Genomic DNA, 23,125 nt, shown 5'->3' on the forward strand with positions numbered 1-23,125 from the left:
AAATTATCTTTTTTTATGCAAATCCGTGTGCCCTTTTCCATCAATCATATTGTATACATTGGACGAAATGCCGGTCTTCCCTGAGACTAAGGGGCACCGGTAAAAGTATCACTAATTGTTTTTTTTGGTGTGCTGCAAATCCCCATCATTTTTGCGTTCTCTTGCTCTGCCCCAATCTGACACACCACCTTGCTCTCTCACCCCCCTTACACTCCCGCGTCACCCTTTCCTTCCCCAAAGGTTGTCCTTTAATCAGATCTTACCCAAATTGTCTCCATCTCCCTTGGAAATGTTCTGTCTTTAAACTGTGCGGCTCCTCTTGATCCAAACTTTCTTAGCTGACCCCTTTAGGTTTCGGCTCCGAGGGTCTAAAAAATAAGCGACTCCGAAAAGATGTGAAATATGCGCACAGGTCCTAATGGGGCACTGAGGGGGAGACTTAAATACTAGTAACTTATAACTTATTAAACTAAGAAATATAATTTATTAAACTAAGAAATATAACTTATTAAACTAACAAATATATCTTATTAAACTAAGAAATATAATTTATTAAACTAAGAAATATAACTTATTAAACTAAGAAATATAACTTATTAAACTAAGAAATATAATTTATTAAACTACTGTAAGAAATATAATTTATTAAACTAAGAAATATAACTTATTAAACTAAGAAATATAATTTATTAAACTAAGAAATATAACTTATTAAACTAACAAATATATCTTATTAAACTAAGAAATATAATTTATTAAACTAAGAAATATAACTTATTAAACTAAGAAATATAATTTATTAAACTACTGTAAGAAATATAACTTATTAAACTAAGAAATATAACTTATTAAACTAAGAAATATAACTTATTAAACTTAGAAATATAACTTATTAAACCTAGAAATATAATCTATTTAACTAAATAAATATCTATTAAACTAAATAAATATCTATTCAACTAAATAAATATAATCTACTTAAAAACAATACAATAAAAAGCTGGAGAAATGATACGTTAACCAAGCCACAGATTTGATGCCAATGAGCGTTGAACTCCTTGCAGATCCACCGTCAGCTGGTTGTGGCAGAAAGTGGTGACATGCAGTAGAACAGAGTGGTTGAGCTGTAACCACGGCAGTCAGGTCAGAAATCAACACAATATTTTTTGAAATTTAGAATGAGAATGTTCGCTATGTCACATTCTGGGCTCAGACCCTGAGTCCTGTCACATGTTAGCAGCTTGTGATAATAGAAGATATCCATATACTGGGATGTGATAAGAGACATTATAGTCATTTTATACTGGGTCCCATAACCTGCTTTATATGAAGTATCATTTTACACTAGTAGAGATGTTACATTTTGAAAAAATAGCGCTTCTGGCGACAATGTTCATTTTCTCTACAAATGATAAATGAAAAAGTTGGATAAAACGTTATATGTGTGTGTGTGCGCGCGCAATATATATATATATATATATATATATATATATATATATATACTGTAAATATTCCTGTATATTCATTTGCATGTCTTAGACAGGTCTGCAACCGTCTTTCACCATTATCTTTAACCTTAATAGTCGTATATATATATATATATATACACATATATATATATATATATATGTATATATATATATATACATACACATATAGTATGTATATATATATATCATACTATATGTATATATATATAGTCTGTTTTATACACACATAGACGTGTGTGTGTATATGTGTGTGTGTGTATATATATATATATATGGTATAACCCAGAGGTGCGCAAAGTGGGAGGGGGGAGATTTTTCGGGGGGGGGGGGGGGGGTGGCGCGGGCGGTTGCAGAGGCCCTGCGCACTTCCTCGAGGCATTAAAATTAAATGCCGGGGGATCACGTGAGGCCTCTGCAATGCTATTACTTACCTTGACTCTGCCGGCGTCACTCGTGTCCATGGCAACGCGGTGTTAAATTACGCTGCGGGGTCATGTGACGTCACCCTCGTCAAATGCCGCTGCAGGTCACGTAACGCCGCATCAAGGTAAGGGGGGGGCGCGAGCACCAGCAGAGGGAAGGCAGGGAGGCGAGCTGCAAAAGTTTGTGCTCCCCTGGTATAACCAATAAATAATATAGCTGATATAGCAATCTGGTTGTCGCTAGAGAGAGATTATAATGGCAGTGAGAATTAGTGGCCAGAATTAATAACAGTGCAATTACTAAAAAGTAGCTGTAATAAAATAATAATAAACACTCTGCCTAAACACAATAAAAGTCCAGAAACCTAGCTCTAATAGCTATGTTATAACTCAATCATAAAAGGATCCAATTCGGGCGTCCTCTGGAGCCCGGGCAGCTCTCTTCGGGGAAACAACCACCTCCTCGATAGATATCTAAACAAAACAAAAAGAAGAGAAAGCGCCCTCTCCATGTGTAAATTTGGTTTAACAATTTCATTTCCTGGACAAGATAAAAATAACAAACTCACAAACGCCCGTTTGGTAAAAGCGTTGTATGAGACAGGCTTGTGCTCCGTGGTAATCCGGTGGTCAATCCGCAGCTCCAGACTTTGGACGATGACCGGGAAACTCGATAGGCTGCGCCCCTCGCAGTGTGGTCCTCCGGCAATCTGTAGTATGCAGTTGTGATTCCACTCTGTAATTCCGGTGTCTCGTCTTGGTTGCGTACCAACTTCCCTTCCGGCGTCAAGACGGATAGTGTGGCAATAACGAGAAGTACCTACGCGTTTCTTCAGCACACGGCCGATTTCATCAGGGGATAATGCTACAACTCACTCGTAATGGTTTTATAGTCCCACAGTCCAATTGGTAATGGCATAATAGATCACATGTGTTACTGATTTTAGATAATACAGTAATAGATTCTTGTATGACACACACACACACACATATATATATATACACACATACGTATGTGTATGTGTATATATATATATATATATATATATATATATATATATATATATATATACACACATACATATATATATTTACACACACACACATACATACATATAAAACGGTCTTCTTCGGAGAGAAGAAGATATATATATGTATATATAAATATATATATATATATACATATATATATATATATGTGTGTGTGTATATGTGTATATATATATTTACACACACATATACACACACATAATGTTATAGGTTAGCGGTGCGTGAACTGGGGGGCGGGAGATTTGTCTGGGGGTGCGCGGGCGGGTGCAGAGATCCCGCGCTCCTCCCCAAGGCATTTAAATGAAATGCCGGGGATCACGTGAGGCCTCTGCAACAGTAACACTGACCGGGATTCAGACACGTCTCCATGGCAACGCGGCATCAAATGACACCGCGGGGTCATGTGACGTCACTCGACCCCGGAGTGTCATTTGCCGCAGCTGGCAGGTAGGAGAGGGGGCGCAAGACCGGGGGAGGCCAGGCAGGGGGACGCAGCTTCAGAAGTTTGCGCTCCCCTGTTATAGATTACCATGCAACAAATTGTAATAGTGCTACAGGGATCAATAAATATTACATTTAATACTTAATTATTGTGATGTTTCTAATCTACTGTGTGTTACAAATAACATTAATATCTTACAACTGAATATATTGCAATAATGTGATACCTATTTATTTGTGATTTAAAGTGTGTTACATAGTGATAAATTATCTAATAAATAAATCGTAAACTAATCCCACACAGTGACTACTTAATTCTGTGAATAAATGTGTTTTTAATGTCATTACTATGAAGGAGATGAAGATATAGTGTATATATAAATTCCTACCTGCAAACGCCGTCTCAGCCTGTCAGAATACGTGCAGTGACCTGTCGTGACATGTCAGGTCACTCTGTAACCGAACCCGGATCTGTGACGCATATGTACTGAGGTGGGGTTGGATCCCCCTCGGTTATTTCTTGTTTTATTAATAAATAATTTACTATATTTTAATCTCTGGTGCGCATTGTGTGCATTTTTCTTCTTGTCTGCACAGTGCTTCAGATGCTGCATCTGAAAAAATGCCGGTGGATCGGGATGTGAGGTAGGGAAGTGACGTCCGCGCCGGAACGTTATTGCCACGCCTCCAAATATTCATTGCCACGCCCCCAAATCGCGCCCGCTGCATACCCTGCAAAGCCATAAAAAAGCTCAGACTTCAGCAAGTGTATTGCAGCGTGTGTGCGCCTTCCCTCCGTCTGAAATACTATAGACGCAGCCTTATCGACGCTTACTAAATAGGCCCGTGTCTCTCTCTCTCTCTCTCTGTGTCTCTGTCTCTCTCTGTGTGTCTCTGTCTCTCTCTGTGTGTCTCTGTGTCTCTGTGTCTCTCTGTGTCTCTGTCTCTCAAATCAAATCAGCTTTATTGGCATGACAAAAGAACATTTCAGTATTGCCAAAGCGTGAGTAATAGGGGGTGTGGGACAATGATTACACGAATACTAGGGGTATGGTATAATGGTTATACAGTACATTACTTTTGTCTCTCTCTCTCTCATTCTCTGTCTCATTCTCTGTCTCTCTCTCTCATCCCTGTATGATAGGTATGTTCCAACTCTATTTTTTGCTCTTCTTTTCCGTTTGAGAGGAGGGAGTCTCTCACCTCTTCAGCCACACACCAGGAACGCTGGATTGCTTACAGACGCTCGGAGAGGCGGATACAGTCGTGGATTGCAGGCACTGATTTATCTGGTAAGTACCGCAAACATGCTTGAACAAGGGCCGTAGACATTTTATTTGATGGTTTAGATTACCATTGTCTGTGGTTGTTAGTTATTGGTATTAGAGTTTTTTGATGTTGTTACGAATCAAATACATTTTGAAGTAGTAATCCCCTCCGAACTGGGCATTCCTGGCCAATAATGCCCTGGCTGTAAGAGTTGAAGGGCCCAAGCAAAGCCCCCACCTCTATACACACTAACACTGCAGGGGCATCAGAGTGTCTCATTGTCATGGCAACGGGGGGTGTCACGTGATGTAATTTGTTTAATAAATTATTTTTTAAGGTGTCCCGGTTTTTCATTTTCGAAATCTGGTCACCCTAACCAAGTGACACACACACACACACACACAGTGATACCCGCCTCCCAAGCGCTTGCTGTCTCCTCTGCCAGGACAGCAAAAAGCTCCTGGTAAAGCAAGCGGCAGCAAGCAAGAGCGAGCAGCAGCACCTAAGTGCTTACTATGTCCCAGGCCTTAGGGAAATTTTAAATGTTCCAGCTTGCCGGAGCGCAGGGCCGGTCACGTGAGCGGTTCGCCCAATGAGGGCGAACCAGCTCCGTGACGTCACTGGCCTTCCCCCGGCCCGCCCCCTGACGGCGCTCAGGGAAAGCACCCGCAAGGCCAGGGAAAGCACCCGCTTTCCCTGAGCCTCAGCACGCCAGCGGGGAGCTTAGCCGAGGCCTATGTAAGTGTATCAGTATACTGGACGGAAGCTCAAAGGAATATCACTATAATGCCAGTTTGAAATAAACTCATATCATAGTAAAAAACAGATTTAATGTACAACCGTATCTGGAGTGAAGATCGGGACACCAGCATCCTTTCAAACCCTCCGGCACGGGGGCCATATACTGTAGTCATCCTTCCAAAGGAAGCATGTTAAGGAGGGTCTGCGACTCTCATCTCACCCCAATCTGTAATTAAAATGTAAAACAGTGCATTTTTACACCTAACTGGTTGCACAATTAACACCTGAAGCACCAGAAGTTTAAAAATATATAATATCTCATAGTATTATCATGACACTGACATTTAAAAACCTACATCTTCAAAACAACTTGAGAAATACTGGGGCCTGTGAGGATTAACCCCTGCACTGCCTGCGGGAGGGACCAGGGCTGACTGTTTGCCATTTAACTTTGGCAAGGGTGCTACTATATATTCATTATATTGAGTTTCTTTTAGAAATGTTTCACTTTATATTATTATTTATGTCACAATCACTGATATAAATCTGCAGGAAATGATATGAAGATCCTGTGACTGCGGCCAGAGGTCCCGCCCCCTCTCCCGCCGCCTCTTCCTTTCCCGCCTCTTCCTTTCCCTCTGTCTCTCTATCTCCTCTACAGCTGCACACTGATTGGTCACTGCTTGTCATGTGATCTCTACCGCCCTGCCAAAGGTTTCTGGGAGCTGTAGTTCTGCTCTTCCAATGTTATAGTATTTACAGATAGATAAACTACAAGTCCCAGAGAGCATTGCATGAAAGGAATCACGAATGGAGCAGCCAATCATTGCAGAGATTTGCTAACCGCGCCCGCCCTCATGGCTGCAGCAAGGTAATGATCTGATCTTCTCTGCCATCATTCACATTATATACACACACAGCTATTGTAATACACAGGCACACTGTAACACTGACACACACAGCTATTGTAATACACAGACACACTGTAACACTGACACACACAGCTATTGTAATACACAGGCACACTGTAACACTGACACACACAGCTATTGTAATACACAGGCACACTGTAACACTGACACACACAGCTATTGTAATACACAGGCACACTGTAACACTGACACACACAGCTATTGTAATACACAGGCACTGTAACACTGACACCCACAGCTATTGTAATACACAGACACACTGACACACACAGCTATTGTAATACACAGACACACTGTAAAACTGACATACACAGCTATTGTAATACACAGGCACTGTAACACTGACACACACAGCTATTGTAATACACAGGCACTGTAACACTGACACACACAGCTATTGTAATACACAGGCACTGTAACACTGACACACACAGCTATTGTAATACACAGGCACACTGTAACACTGACACACACAGCTATTGTAATACACAGACACTGTAACACTGACACACACAGCTATTGTAATACACAGGCACTGTAACACTGACACACACAGCTATTGTAATACACAGACACACTGTAACACTGACATACACAGCTATTGTAATACACAGGCACTGTAACACTGACACACACAGCTATTGTAATACACAGGCACTGTAACACTGACACACACAGCTATTGTAATACACAGTCACACTGTAACACTGACACACACAGCTATTGTAATACACAGACACTGTAACACTGACACACACAGCTATTGTAATACACAGGCACTGTAACACTGACACACACAGCTATTGTAATACACAGACACACTGTAACACTGACATACACAGCTATTGTAATACACAGGCACTGTAACACTGACACACACAGCTATTGTAATACACAGGCACTGTAACACTGACACACACAGCTATTGTAATACACAGACACACTGACACACACAGCTATTGTAATACACAGGCACACTGTAACACTGACATACAGCAGCTATTGTAATACACAGACACACTGTAACACTGACATACACAGCTATTGTAATACACAGGCACTGTAACACTGACACACACAGCTATTGTAAGACACAGTCACACTGTAACACTGACATACAGCAGCTATTGTAATACACAGACACTGTAACACTGACACACACAGCTATTGTAATACACAGACACACTGACACACACAGCTATTGTAATACACAGGCACACTGTAACACTGACATACAGCAGCTATTGTAATACACAGACACACTGTAACACTGACATACAGCAGCTATTGTAATACACAGTCACACTGTAACACTGACATACAGCAGCTATTGTAATACACAGGCACACTGTAACACTGACATACAGCAGCTATTGTAATACACAGACACTGTAACACTGACATACAGCAGCTATTGTAATATACAGGCACACACTGTAACACTGACACACAGCTATTGTAATACACAGACACACTGTAACACTGACACTGACACACAGCTATTGTAATACACAGACACACACTGTAACACTGACATACACAGCTACTGTAATACACAGACACACTGTAACACAGACATACAGCAGCTATTGTAATACACAGACACACTGTAACACTGACATATAGCAGCTATTGTAATACACAGGCACACACTGTAACACTGACATACAGCAGCTATTGTAATACACAGACTCTGTAACACTGACATACAGCAGCTATTGTAATACACAGAAACTGTAACACTGACACACACAGCTATTGTAATACACAGACACACTGTAACACTGACATACAGCAGCTATTGTAATACACAGACACGCTGTAACACTGACACACACAGCTATTGTAATACACAGACACACTGTAACACTGACACACACAGCTATTGTAATATACACAGACACACTGTAACACTGACATACACAGCTATTGTAATACACAGACACTGTAACACTGACACACACAGCTATTGTAATACACAGGCACACTGTAACACTGACATACACAGCTATTGTAATACACAGGCACACTGTAACACTGACATACAGCAGCTATTGTAATACACCGACACGCTGTAACGCTGACACACACAGCTATTGTAATACACAGGCACACTGTAACACTGACATATAGCAGCTATTGTAATACACAGGCACACACTGTAACACTGATATACAGCAGCTATTGTAATACACAGAAACTGTAACACTGACATACACAGCTATTGTAATATACACAGACACACTGTAACACTGACACACACAGCTATTGTAATACACAGACACTGTAACACTGACACACACAGCTATTGTAATACACAGACACACTGTAACACTGACATACAGCAGCTATTGTAATACACAGACACGCTGTAACACTGACACACACAGCTATTGTAATACACAGACACACTGTAACACTGACATACAGCAGCTATTGTAATACACAGGCACACTGTAACACTGACATACAGCAGCTATTGTAATACACAGACACGCTGTAACACTGACACACACAGCTATTGTAATACACAGGCACACTGTAACACTGACACACACAGCTATTGTAATACACAGACACACTGTCACACTGACATACAGCAGCTATTGTAATACACAGACACACTGTAACACTGACATATAGCAGCTATTGTAATACACAGGCACACACTGTAACACTGACATACAGCAGCTATTGTAATACACAGACACACTGTAACACTGACATACAGCAGCTATTGTAATACAAAGACACTGTAACACTGACATACACAGCTATTGTAATACACAGACACACACTAACACTGACATACAGCAGCTATTGTAATACACAGACACTGTAACACTGACATACAGCAGCTATTGTAATACACAGGCACACTGTAACACTGACACACACAGCTATTGTAATACATAGGCACACTGTAACACTGACATACAGCAGCTATTGTAATACACAGACACACTGTAACACTGACATACTGCAGCTATTGTAATACACAGACACACTGTAACACTGATATACAGCAGCTACTGTAATACACAGGCACACTGTAACACTGACATACAGCAGCTATTGTAATACACACTGTACACTGACATACAGCAGCTATTGTAATACACAGACACACTGTAACACTGACATACACAGCTATTGTAATACACAGTCACACACTGTAACACTGACACACAGCAGCTATTGTAATACACACTGTACACTGACATACAGCAGCTATTGTAATACACAGACACACTGTAACACTGACATACACAGCTATTGTAATACACAGTCACACACTGTAACACTGACATACACAGCTATTGTAATACACAGACACACTGTCACACTGACATACAGCAGCTATTGTAATACACAGACACACTGTAACACTGACATATAGCAGCTATTGTAATACACAGGCACACACTGTAACACTGACATACAGCAGCTATTGTAATACACAGACACACTGTAACACTGACATACAGCAGCTATTGTAATACAAAGACACTGTAACACTGACATACACAGCTATTGTAATACACAGACACACACTAACACTGACATACAGCAGCTATTGTAATACACAGACACTGTAACACTGACATACAGCAGCTATTGTAATACACAGACACACTGTAACACTGACATACAGCAGCTATTGTAATACACAGACACACTGTAACACTGACACACACAGCTATTGTAATACACAGACACTGTAACACTGACACACACAGCTATTGTAATACACAGACACTAACACTGACACACACAGCTATTGTAATACACAGACACACTGTAACACTGACACACACAGCTATTGTAATACACAGGCACACACTGTAACACTGACATACAGCAGCTATTGTAATACACAGACACACTGTAACACTGACATACAGCAGCTATTGTAATACACAGTCACACTGTAACACTGACACACACAGCTATTGTAATACACAGGCACACACTGTAACACTGACATACAGCAGCTATTGTAATACACAGACACACTGTAACACTGACATACAGCAGCTATTGTAATACACAGTCACACTGTAACACGGACACACACAGCTATTGTAATACACAGACACTGTAACACTGACATACACAGCTATTGTAATACACAGACACACACTGTAACACTGACACACACAGCTATTGTAATACACACACACTGTAACACTGACACACACAGCTATTGTAATACACAGGAACACACTGTAACACTGACATACAGCAGCTATTGTAATACACAGACACACTGTAACATTGACACACAGCAGCTATTGTAATACACAGACACTGTAACACTGACACAGCAGCTATTGTAATACACAGGCACACTGTAACACTGACACACACAGCTATTGTAATACACAGACACTGTAACACTGACACACACAGCTATTGTAATACACACACACTGTAACACTGACACACACAGCTATTGTAATACACAGGAACACACTGTAACACTGACATACAGCAGCTATTGTAATACACAGACACACTGTAACACTGACATACAGCAGCTATTGTAATACACAGTCACACTGTAACACTGACATACAGCAGCTATTGTAATACACAGGCACACTGTAACACTGACACACACAGCTATTGTAATACACAGACACTGTAACACTGACATGCACAGCTATTGTAATACACACACACTGTAACACTGACACACACAGCTATTGTAATACACAGGAACACACTGTAACACTGACATACCGCAGCTATTGTAATACACAGACACACTGTAACACTGACATACAGCAGCTATTGTAATACACAGTCACACTGTAACACTGACATACAGCAGCTATTGTAATACACAGGCACACTGTAACACTGACATACAGCAGCTATTGTAATACACAGACACTGTAACACTGACATACAGCAGCTATTGTAATATACAGGCACACACTGTAACACTGACACACAGCTATTGTAATACACAGACACACTGTAACACTGACACTGACACACAGCTATTGTAATACACAGACACACACTGTAACACTGACATACACAGCTACTGTAATACACAGACACACTGTAACACAGACATACAGCAGCTATTGTAATACACAGACACACTGTAACACTGACATATAGCAGCTATTGTAATACACAGGCACACACTGTAACACTGACATACAGCAGCTATTGTAATACACAGACTCTGTAACACTGACATACAGCAGCTATTGTAATACACAGAAACTGTAACACTGACACACACAGCTATTGTAATACACAGACACACTGTAACACTGACATACAGCAGCTATTGTAATACACAGACACGCTGTAACACTGACACACACAGCTATTGTAATACACAGACACACTGTAACACTGACACACACAGCTATTGTAATATACACAGACACACTGTAACACTGACATACACAGCTATTGTAATACACAGACACTGTAACACTGACACACACAGCTATTGTAATACACAGGCACACTGTAACACTGACATACACAGCTATTGTAATACACAGGCACACTGTAACACTGACATACAGCAGCTATTGTAATACACCGACACGCTGTAACGCTGACACACACAGCTATTGTAATACACAGGCACACTGTAACACTGACATATAGCAGCTATTGTAATACACAGGCACACACTGTAACACTGATATACAGCAGCTATTGTAATACACAGAAACTGTAACACTGACATACACAGCTATTGTAATATACACAGACACACTGTAACACTGACACACACAGCTATTGTAATACACAGACACTGTAACACTGACACACACAGCTATTGTAATACACAGACACACTGTAACACTGACATACAGCAGCTATTGTAATACACAGACACGCTGTAACACTGACACACACAGCTATTGTAATACACAGACACACTGTAACACTGACATACAGCAGCTATTGTAATACACAGGCACACTGTAACACTGACATACAGCAGCTATTGTAATACACAGACACGCTGTAACACTGACACACACAGCTATTGTAATACACAGGCACACTGTAACACTGACACACACAGCTATTGTAATACACAGACACACTGTCACACTGACATACAGCAGCTATTGTAATACACAGACACACTGTAACACTGACATATAGCAGCTATTGTAATACACAGGCACACACTGTAACACTGACATACAGCAGCTATTGTAATACACAGACACACTGTAACACTGACATACAGCAGCTATTGTAATACAAAGACACTGTAACACTGACATACACAGCTATTGTAATACACAGACACACACTAACACTGACATACAGCAGCTATTGTAATACACAGACACTGTAACACTGACATACAGCAGCTATTGTAATACACAGGCACACTGTAACACTGACACACACAGCTATTGTAATACATAGGCACACTGTAACACTGACATACAGCAGCTATTGTAATACACAGACACACTGTAACACTGACATACTGCAGCTATTGTAATACACAGACACACTGTAACACTGATATACAGCAGCTACTGTAATACACAGGCACACTGTAACACTGACACACAGCAGCTATTGTAATACACACTGTACACTGACATACAGCAGCTATTGTAATACACAGACACACTGTAACACTGACATACACAGCTATTGTAATACACAGTCACACACTGTAACACTGACATACACAGCTATTGTAATACACAGACACACTGTCACACTGACATACAGCAGCTATTGTAATACACAGACACACTGTAACACTGACATATAGCAGCTATTGTAATACACAGGCACACACTGTAACACTGACATACAGCAGCTATTGTAATACACAGACACACAGTAACACTGACACACAGCAGCTATTGTAATACACAGGCACACTGTAACACTGACATACACAGCTATTGTAATACACAGACACACACTAACACTGACATACAGCAGCTATTGTAATACACAGACACTGTAACACTGACATACAGCAGCTATTGTAATACACAGACACACTGTAACACTGACGTACAGCAGCTATTGTAATACACAGGCACACACTGTAACACTGACATACAGAAGCTATTGTAATACACAGACACACTGTAACACTGACATACAGTAGCTATTGTAATACACAGACACACTGTAACACTGACACACAGCAGCTATTGTAATACACACACACTGTCACACTGACATACAGCAGCTATTGTAATACACAGGCACACACTGTAACACTGACATATAGCAGCTATTGTAATACACAGAAACTGTAACACTGACATACACAGCTATTGTAATACACAGGCACACACTGTAACACTGACATACAGCAGCTATTGTAATACACAGACACACTGTAACACTGACATACAGCAGCTATTGTAATTCACAGACACTGTAACACAGCTATTGTAATACACAGACACACTAACACTGACATACAGCAGCTATTGTAATACACAAACACACTGTCACACTGACATACAGCAGCTATTGTAATACACAGACACACTGTAAGACTGACATACAGCAGCTATTGTAATACACAGACACACTATAACACTGACATACAGCAGATAATGTAGTACACGGCACACTGTAACACTGACATACACAGCTATTGTAATACACAGACACACTGTAACACTGACATACAGCAGCTATTGTAATACACAGGCACACACTGTAACACTGACATACAGCAGCTATTGTAATACACAGACACACTGTAACACTGACATACAGCAGCTATTGTAATACACAGACACACTGTAACACTGACACACAGCAGCTATTGTAATACACACACACTGTCACACTGACATACAGCAGCTATTGTAATACACAGAAACTGTAACACTGACATACACAGCTATTGTAATACACAGGCACACACTGTAACACTGACATACAGCAGCTATTGTAATACACAGACACACTGTAACACTGACATACAGCAGCTATTGTAATACACATACACACTGTCACACTGACATACACAGCTATTGTAATACACAGTCACACACTGTAACACTGACATACACAGCTATTGTAATACACAGACACACTGTCACACTGACATACAGCAGCTATTGTAATACACAGACACACTGTAACACTGACATATAGCAGCTATTGTAATACACAGGCACACACTGTAACACTGACATACAGCAGCTATTGTAATACACAGACACACTGTAACACTGACATACAGCAGCTATTGTAATACAAAGACACTGTAACACTGACATACACAGCTATTGTAATACACAGACACACACTAACACTGACATACAGCAGCTATTGTAATACACAGACACTGTAACACTGACATACAGCAGCTATTGTAATACACAGACACACTGTAACACTGACGTACAGCAGCTATTGTAATACACAGGCACACACTGTAACACTGACATACAGAAGCTATTGTAATACACAGACACACTGTAACACTGACATACAGTAGCTATTGTAATACACAGACACACTGTAACACTGACACACAGCAGCTATTGTAATACACACACACTGTCACACTGACATACAGCAGCTATTGTAATACACAGGCACACACTGTAACACTGACATACAGCAGCTATTGTAATACACAGAAACTGTAACACTGACATACACAGCTATTGTAATACACAGGCACACACTGTAACACTGACATACAGCAGCTATTGTAATACACAGACACACTGTAACACTGACATACAGCAGCTATTGTAATTCACAGACACTGTAACACAGCTATTGTAATACACAGACACACTAACACTGACATACAGCAGCTATTGTAATACACAAACACACTGTCACACTGACATACAGCAGCTATTGTAATACACAGACACACTGTAAGACTGACATACAGCAGCTATTGTAATACACAGACACACTATAACACTGACATACAGCAGATAATGTAGTACACGGCACACTGTAACACTGACATACACAGCTATTGTAATACACAGACACACTGTAACACTGACATACAGCAGCTATTGTAATACACAGGCACACACTGTAACACTGACATACAGCAGCTATTGTAATACACAGACACACTGTAACACTGACATACAGCAGCTATTGTAATACACAGACACACTGTAACACTGACACACAGCAGCTATTGTAATACACACACACTGTCACACTGACATACAGCAGCTATTGTAATACACAGAAACTGTAACACTGACATACACAGCTATTGTAATACACAGGCACACACTGTAACACTGACATACAGCAGCTATTGTAATACACAGACACACTGTAACACTGACATACAGCAGCTATTGTAATACACATACACACTGTCACACTGACATAAAGCAGCTATTGTAATACACAGGAACACTGTAACACTGACATACAGCAGCTATTGTAATACACAGACACTGTAACATTGACACACACAGCTATTGTAATACACAGACACACTAACACTGACATACAGCAGCTATTGTAATACACAAACACACTGTCACACTGACATACAGCAGCTATTGTAATACACAGACACACACTATAACACTGACATACAGCAGCTAATGTAGTACACGGCACACTGTAACACTGACATACACAGCTATTGTAATACACAGACACTCTAACACTGACACACACAGCTATTGTAATACACAGACACACTGTAACACTAACATACAGCAGCTATTGTAATACACAGACACACTGTAACACTGACATACAGCAGCTATTGTAATACACAGACACACTGTAACACTGACATACAGCAGCTATTGTAATACACAGGCACACTGTAACACTGACATACACAGCTATTGTAATACACAGGCACACTGTAACACTGACATATAGCAGCTATTGTAATATACACAGACACACTGTAACACTGACATACAGCAGCTATTGTAATACACAGGCACACTGTAACACTGACATACACAGCTATTGTAATACACAGGCACACTGTAACACTGACATATAGCAGCTATTGTAATATACACAGACACACTGTAACACTGACATACACAGCTATTGTAATACACAGACACACTGTAACACTGACATACAGCAGCTATTGTAATACACAAACACACTGTAACACTGACATACAGCAGCTATTGTAATACACAGGCACACTGTAACACTGACATACAGCAGCTATTGTATTACACAGGCACACTGTAACACTGACATACAGCAGCTATTGTAATACACAGGCACACTGTAACACTGACATACAGCAGCTATTGTAATACACAGGCACACTGTAACACTGACATACAGCAGCTATTGTAATACACAGACACACTGTAACACTGACATATAGCAGCTATTGTAATACACAGGCACACACTGTAACACTGACATACAGCAGCTATTGTAATACACAGACACACTAACACTGACACACAGCAGCTATTGTAATACATAGACAAACTGTAACACTGACACACAGCAGCTATTGTAATACACAGACACACTGTAACACTGACATACAGAAGCTATTGTAATACAAAGACACTGTAACACTGACATACACAGCTATTGTAATACACAGACACACACTAACACTGACATACAGCAGCTATTGTAATACACAGACACACTGTAACACTGACATACAGCAGCTATTGTAATACACAGGCACACACTGTAACACTGACATACAGCAGCTATTGTAATACACAGACACACTATAACACTGACACACAGCAGCTATTGTAATACACACACACTGTCACACTGACATACAGCAGCTATTGTAATACACAGACACACTGTCACACTGACATACAGCAGCTATTGTAATACACAGGCACACACTGTACCACTGACATACAGCAGCTATTGTAATACACAGACACACCGTAACACTGACATACAGCAGCTATTGTAATATACAGGCACACTGTAACACTGACATACACAGCTATTGTAATACACCGTCACACTGTAACACTGACATATAGCAGCTATTGTAATATACACAGACACTGTAACACTGACATACACAGCTATTGTAATGCACAGACACACTGTAACACTGACATACAGCAGCTATTGTAATACACAGACACACTGTAACACTGACATACAGCAGCTATTGTAATACACAGGCACACTGTAACACTGACATACAGCAGCTATTGTAATACACAGGCACACTGTAACACTGACATACACAGCTATTGTAATACACCGGCACACTGTAACACTGACATATAGCAGCTATTGTAATATACACAGACACACTGTAACACTGACATACACAGCTATTGTAATACACAGACACACTTTAACACTGACATACACAGCTATTGTAATACACAGACACTGTAACACTGACACACACAGCTATTGTAATACACAGACACTGCAACACTGACACACACAGCTATTGTAATACACAGACACACTGTAACACTGACATACAGCAGCTATTGTAATACACAGGCACACTAACACTGACACACAGCAGCGATTGTGATACACAGACACACTGTAACACTGACATACAGCAGCTATTGTAATACACAGACACTGTAACATTGACATACAGCAGCTATTGTAATACACAGACACACTGTAACACTGACATACAGCAGCTATTGTAATACACAGGCACACTGTAACACTGACATACACAGCTATTGTAATACACAGGCACACTGTAACACTGACATACAGCAGCTATTGTAATACACAGGCACACTAACACTGACACACAGCAGCGATTGTGATACAGACACACTGTAACACTGACATACAGCAGCTATTGTAATACACAGACACTGTAACATTGACATACAGCAGCTATTGTAATACACAGACACACTGTAACACTGACATACAGCAGCTATTGTAATACACAGGCACACTGTAACACTGACATACACAGCTATTGTAATACACAGGCACACTGTAACACTGACATACACAGCTATTGTAATACACAGACACACTGTCACACTGACATACAGCAGCTATTGTAATACAAAGACACACTGTAACACTGACATATAGCAGCTATTGTAATATACACAGACACTGTAACACTGACATACAGCAGCTATTGTAATACACAGGCACACTGTAACACTGACATACACAGCTATTGTAATACACAGGCACACTGTAACACTGACATATAGCAGCTATTGTAATATACACAGACACACTGTAACACTGACATACACAGCTATTGTAATACACAGACACACTGTAACACTGACATACAGCAGCTATTGTAATACACAGACACTGTAACATTGACATACAGCAGCTATTGTAATACACAGACACACTGTAACACTGACATACAGCAGCTATTGTAATACACAGGCACACTGTAACACTGACATACACAGCTATTGTAATACACAGGCACACTGTAACACTGACATACACAGCTATTGTAATACACAGACACACTGTCACACTGACATACAGCAGCTATTGTAATACACAAACACACTGTAACACTGACATACAGCAGCTATTGTAATACACAGGCACACTGTAACACTGACATACAGCAGCTATTGTATTACACAGGCACACTGTAACACTGACATACAGCAGCTATTGTAATACACAGGCACACTGTAACACTGACATACAGCAGCTATTGTAATACACAGGCACACTGTAACACTGACATACAGCAGCTATTGTAATACACAGACACACTGTAACACTGACATATAGCAGCTATTGTAATACACAGGCACACACTGTAACACTGACATACAGCAGCTATTGTAATACACAGACACACTAACACTGACACACAGCAGCTATTGTAATACATAGACAAACTGTAACACTGACACACAGCAGCTATTGTAATACACAGACACACTGTAACACTGACATACAGAAGCTATTGTAATACAAAGACACTGTAACACTGACATACACAGCTATTGTAATACACAGACACACACTAACACTGACATACAGCAGCTATTGTAATACACAGACACACTGTAACACTGACATACAGCAGCTATTGTAATACACAGGCACACACTGTAACACTGACATACAGCAGCTATTGTAATACACAGACACACTATAACACTGACACACAGCAGCTATTGTAATACACACACACTGTCACACTGACATACAGCAGCTATTGTAATACACAGACACACTGTCACACTGACATACAGCAGCTATTGTAATACACAGGCACACACTGTACCACTGACATACAGCAGCTATTGTAATACACAGACACACCGTAACACTGACATACAGCAGCTATTGTAATACACAGACACACTGTAACACTGACATACAGCAGCTATTGTAATATACAGGCACACTGTAACACTGACATACACAGCTATTGTAATACACCGTCACACTGTAACACTGACATATAGCAGCTATTGTAATATACACAGACACTGTAACACTGACATACACAGCTATTGTAATGCACAGACACACTGTAACACTGACATACAGCAGCTATTGTAATACACAGACACACTGTAACACTGACATACAGCAGCTATTGTAATACACAGGCACACTGTAACACTGACATACAGCAGCTATTGTAATACACAGGCACACTGTAACACTGACATACACAGCTATTGTAATACACCGGCACACTGTAACACTGACATATAGCAGCTATTGTAATATACACAGACACACTGTAACACTGACATACACAGCTATTGTAATACACAGACACACTTTAACACTGACATACACAGCTATTGTAATACACAGACACTGTAACACTGACACACACAGCTATTGTAATACACAGACACTGCAACACTGACACACACAGCTATTGTAATACACAGACACACTGTAACACTGACATACAGCAGCTATTGTAATACACAGGCACACTAACACTGACACACAGCAGCGATTGTGATACACAGACACACTGTAACACTGACATACAGCAGCTATTGTAATACACAGACACTGTAACATTGACATACAGCAGCTATTGTAATACACAGACACACTGTAACACTGACATACAGCAGCTATTGTAATACACAGGCACACTGTAACACTGACATACACAGCTATTGTAATACACAGGCACACTGTAACACTGACATACAGCAGCTATTGTAATACACAGGCACACTAACACTGACATACAGCAGCTATTGTAATACACAGACACTGTAACATTGACATACAGCAGCTATTGTAATACACAGACACACTGTAACACTGACATACAGCAGCTATTGTAATACACAGGCACACTGTAACACTGACATACACAGCTATTGTAATACACAGGCACACTGTAACACTGACATACACAGCTATTGTAATACACAGACACACTGTCACACTGACATACAGCAGCTATTGTAATACAAAGACACACTGTAACACTGACATACACAGCTATTGTAATACACAGACACTGTAACACTGACACACACAGCTATTGTAATACACACACACTGTAACACTGACACACACAGCTATTGTAATACACAGACACACTGTAATACTGACATACAGCAGCTATTGTAATACACAGACACGCTGTAACACTGACACACACAGCTATTGTAATACACAGGCACACTGTAATACTGACATACAGCAGCTATTGTAATACACAGACACGCTGTAACACTGACACACACAGCTATTGTAATACACAGGCACACTGTAACACTGACATACACAGCTATTGTAATACACAGGCACACTGTAACACTGACACACACAGCTATTGTAATACACAGACACGCTGTAACACTGACATACAGCAGCTATTGTAATACACAGGCACACTGTAACACTGACACACACAGCTATTGTAATACACAGACACACTGTCACACTGACATACAGCAGCTATTGTAATACACAGACACACTGTAACACTGACATATAGCAGCTATTGTAATACACAGGCACACACTGTAACACTGACATACAGCAGCTATTGTAATACACAGAAACTGTAACACTGACATACACAGCTATTGTAATGTACACAGACACACTGTAACACTGACACACACAGCTATTGTAATACACAGACACTGTAACACTGACATACACAGCTATTGTAATACACAGACACACTGTAACACTGACATATAGCAGCTATTGTAATACACAGGCACACACTGTAACACTGACATACAGCAGCTATTGTAATACACAGAAACTGTAACACTGACATACACAGCTATTGTAATATACACAGACACACTGTAACACTGACACACACAGCTATTGTAATACACAGACACTGTAACACTGACACACACAGCTATTGTAATACACAGACACACTGTAACACTGACACACACAGCTATTGTAATATACATAGACACACTGTAACACTGACATACACAGTTATTGTAATACACAGACACTGTAACACTGACACACACAGCTATTGTAATACACACACACTGTAACACTGACACACACAGCTATTGTAATACACAGACACACTGTAACACTGACATACAGCAGCTATTGTAATACACAGACATGCTTTAACACTGACACACACAGCTATTGTAATACACAGACACACTGTAACACTGACATACAGCAGCTATTGTAATACACAGACACGCTGTAACACTGACACACAGCTATTGTAATACACAGACACACTGTAACACTGACACACACAGCTATTGTAATATACACAGACACACTGTAACACTGACATACACAGCTATTGTAATACACAGACACTGTAACACTGACACACACAGCTATTGTAATACACAGGCACACTGTAACACTGACATACACAGCTATTGTAATACACAGGCACACTGTAACACTGACATACAGCAGCTATTGTAATACACCGACACGCTGTAACGCTGACACACACAGCTATTGTAATACACAGGCACACTGTAACACTGACATATAGCAGCTATTGTAATACACAGGCACACACTGTAACACTGATATACAGCAGCTATTGTAATACACAGAAACTGTAACACTGACATACACAGCTATTGTAATATACACAGACACACTGTAACACTGACACACACAGCTATTGTAATACACAGACACTGTAACACTGACACACACAGCTATTGTAATACACAGACACACTGTAACACTGACATACAGCAGCTATTGTAATACACAGACACGCTGTAACACTGACACACACAGCTATTGTAATACACAGACACACTGTAACACTGACATACAGCAGCTATTGTAATACACAGGCACACTGTAACACTGACATACAGCAGCTATTGTAATACACAGACACGCTGTAACACTGACACACACAGCTATTGTAATACACAGGCACACTGTAACACTGACACACACAGCTATTGTAATACACAGACACACTGTCACACTGACATACAGCAGCTATTGTAATACACAGACACACTGTAACACTGACATATAGCAGCTATTGTAATACACAGGCACACACTGTAACACTGACATACACAGCTATTGTAATACACAGACACACAGTAACACTGACACACACAGCTACTGTAATACACACTGTAACACTGACATACAGCAGCTATTGTAATACAAAGACACTGTAACACTGACATACACCGCTATTGTAATACACAGACACACACTAACACTGACATTTAGCAGCTATTGTAATACACAGACACTGTAACACTGACATACAGCAGCTATTGTAATACACAGGCACACTGTAACACTGACACACACAGCTATTGTAATACATAGGCACACTGTAACA

The 23,125-nt window shown here is 40.2% G+C and overlaps 1 protein-coding gene and 1 long non-coding RNA gene across 2 annotated transcripts in view; one reads left to right on the forward strand and one right to left on the reverse strand.

The window, feature by feature from the left end:
* Positions 1–5,482: 5,482 nt before the first annotated feature.
* LOC142465271 (uncharacterized) lies at positions 5,483–6,038 on the reverse strand. The gene is made up of 2 exons (XR_012787830.1): positions 5,770–6,038; positions 5,483–5,639 (listed from the first exon to the last, which is right to left on the reverse strand). It is a non-coding gene; the product is annotated as an uncharacterized LOC142465271 (long non-coding RNA).
* Positions 6,029–23,125, forward strand: part of LOC142465247 (uncharacterized) — a 72,653-nt gene continuing 55,556 nt past the window's right edge. Inside the window, exon 1 of the mRNA XM_075569246.1 lies at positions 6,029–6,284. The gene's annotated coding sequence lies outside the window, so the exon portion shown is untranslated. The remainder of the gene's footprint in view (positions 6,285–23,125) is intronic.

The sequence above is a fragment of the Ascaphus truei genome, chromosome 13 (assembly GCF_040206685.1).
Source record: "Ascaphus truei isolate aAscTru1 chromosome 13, aAscTru1.hap1, whole genome shotgun sequence".
NCBI lineage: Eukaryota > Metazoa > Chordata > Amphibia > Anura > Ascaphidae > Ascaphus > Ascaphus truei.